This window comes from Pteropus vampyrus, unplaced genomic scaffold, assembly GCF_000151845.1.
Source record: "Pteropus vampyrus isolate Shadow unplaced genomic scaffold, Pvam_2.0 Scaffold482, whole genome shotgun sequence".
Taxonomy (NCBI): Eukaryota; Metazoa; Chordata; class Mammalia; order Chiroptera; family Pteropodidae; genus Pteropus; species Pteropus vampyrus.
The window spans coordinates 106566-109417 of NW_011889263.1; the positions used below are offsets into that span (position 1 = coordinate 106566).

At 34.5% G+C, this 2852-nt stretch overlaps 1 long non-coding RNA gene across 1 annotated transcript; it reads right to left on the reverse strand.

The window, feature by feature from the left end:
- Positions 1-1306: 1306 nt before the first annotated feature.
- Positions 1307-2663, reverse strand: LOC111732681. The gene is made up of 3 exons (XR_002777652.1): positions 2544-2663; positions 2280-2340; positions 1307-1870 (listed from the first exon to the last, which is right to left on the reverse strand). It is a non-coding gene; the product is annotated as an uncharacterized LOC111732681 (long non-coding RNA).
- Between the last annotated feature and the right edge of the window lie 189 nt (positions 2664-2852).

The following is a 2852-nucleotide window of genomic DNA, read 5'->3' on the forward strand; positions in this document are numbered from 1 at the left end:
GCACTCTGACATCTAGATGATGACAAAATCACCTACCAATGCATTTCTCAGATCTATTCTTGTCATTAAGTGGCACATGACTGTGTCTGTGTGTGTATATATATGAAATATTTGCAGTTATTTGTGAGTTTCCCCAAATATATAGTAATATCACCATCGAAAGATGAAAAACATGCCATCACCCCAACCGAATATGCTGTGGTGCCCATTTGAACAAAACCTGTCCAATATGTAAGTTAAACACAAAAAAAAAAATGGAAAAGATTGAATTCCTTTTCTCTTGATTATAACTCATAGCTATTACTTTTGTTTCCCACTCTTTCACATGTGCTGGATGTCTAAGCATATGGAAATGAAACTTGAGCAAAATGGACTGTGGGGCTTTTGCAGATCATTGAAACAAAAGACTTTCAGCCACTCCTACAATAAAAAGATGTTGAAAATCTGTCATATCTATTTTTATATGCAATTAGGATATTACTCAAAATAATACCCTCTCTCTACAGCTCACCCCACTTATTCCTTGGATGACTGCCTCTAAACATCTCTACCTGATGTTTTCACAGGTCTCTTTTTTTAATTCAAAATCTATTCACGAAATATCAGTCAGAGGGAGGGATGAAAAACAAAGGACCAAATGTGAAAATAATAATTCACACAAAACTAGATTCTTTCATAAACTTGCCATACATCAAATTTATTCCAATTATTTATTAGTATGGAAAATAGAAAAAAGGCTCTTATATCCATCACCACCACCACCACCCCCCCAAAAAAAAACTTTGTCAGTAAGAAAAGTAAAATATATATAGTGGACTAGGCATATAAAGGACTTCCACAAGGCCACTCAGAAAAGCCAAATACCAAACTGTCACTTTTCAATGGTCCCTTAATACAGAACGAATAAAACATTATTTAAAAATTTAACCTAACTGCATATGAGAAATGCAGTTCAATTCACCCATGGATCTAACAGGCTTCAAAATGGTGAGAAAATATTATTAAATGTTTTAAGGAAAAAGCACTACCTTTTAATCTTATGTACTATTGTTGAAAGACAACTCTTAGCATTATGTCACTTGAATATTCATTTCTGAAAGTAATTAGTAGAAATCTATACTCCAATGATGCACTTTTAAAAAATGTTCAATAAGCACAATATATTTAGGACTTTAATAAGAATTCTTTCATGTTGAAAGTTTTCTGGCATACCATATACATGAATTAATTTCTATCAAGCTTTCTCATTTTTCTTACATTTTTATTATCTTCCATGGGAATTTTCACATGTAATGGTGTGGGCCAATTCAAGTCTTTCCCATGCCGTTTACACTGAAGAGATTTTATCCAGTGAATCACTTCACACTTTCAAAAGGAACTAGGATAACTGAAGTCTCTCCCAAATTCTGCACATTGCATTGTCATGTCTTCGAAAGGTTGTGAGAAATGAAGCCTTCTCCAAACTCCTTATATTCATAGGGTTTCTCTCCAGTATAGGTTCTTTCATGTGTTCGAAGTGAATTTGAACAACTGAAAGCTTTCCCACATTCCCTACATTTATAGGGTTTCTCTCCATTGTGACTTCTTTCATGTTTTTCAAACCAGGGTGGATAACTGAAGGCTTTACCACATTCTCAACACTGATCTGGCTTCCCTCAATATTTTTTGAAACTCATATGCTTTTTGTCCAGTGTGACATCTGATGTGCCTACTAAGGGATGAAAAATGCATGAAGACTTTTCCACGTGCACTGTGTTCACATGGTATTACTCTTGTAGTTTCCTTCTTCAGACTGAGATTTGAAATAAGGCTGAAGTTTTCTGCACACTTGACCAATCTCTTTCACAGCACAAACTGTTCCACTGGACTTCTGTTATAAATAAAAACAAAAACAAAAACAAAAATAAGCACGGTATTAATGATTTCTTTACTAATGATTTTATATTCATTATATTTATTATGATTTATAGGAAAAGTATAGGTATTCTGTCTTATCTGAATTGCCTGAAATTAAATATACTGAATGCTCTCCAAGAAGACTTCACTCTTGCTATTATCAAACTGTGATATTCATATGTAGGATTTATTAATGCTATTTCTAATTGAACTATTTGGCAAACATGTATGTTACATCTTTTTAAAGTATTTTGGTAAAAATTTTCTAAGAAAAAATACATTTGAAGCAGTGTTTATTTTTGTTTGTTTGCTTGATTCTTTTTAAATTTTGATAACATACTAGAATTCTCACATAATACATTTCTCTCTACTGTGTGACTCACCTTCATTTTCTCCCATAGTTTTTGTACTGATCTTCAATGTCAAGATCTTCCCATTCTTTTCCTAAAATGCAGACCCAGAAAAATGATTCCAAAGCATTAGAATTATAGAAAAATTATCGGCTTCTAGATCCATGATGAGCTGTGACCATGCCCAGGCTATTTACCAGCATCCTCCCTTTCCACATTCCACCTCTTGGAACAATGTTGATAAGCAAGAAACACTTGTTCCTTAATTGACAATTGAAGGAAAGTCATCATTCTTACCCACTGAGGCCAGGTTCCTGAAGGTTTCCCACATCACGTCTCTGTAGAGTTTCTTCTGTGAAGGATCCAGTAAGGCCCACTACTCCGGGGGGGGGCGCAGTTCACAGCCACATCCTCCCACTATGTCCTAAAACACCCCAAATATATATACAGTAGGATATGTGAGACTGACAGCACTGGACACCTAGACTCCATTTATTTTTTTTATAAATGTGGTTGTAAATAAACTTTGATGTAAAGAACTGCATAGAGCAGAGGTGCTAGAAACTAGCACACAGCCCTAATTACCATCTTAGACTCCATTTATAA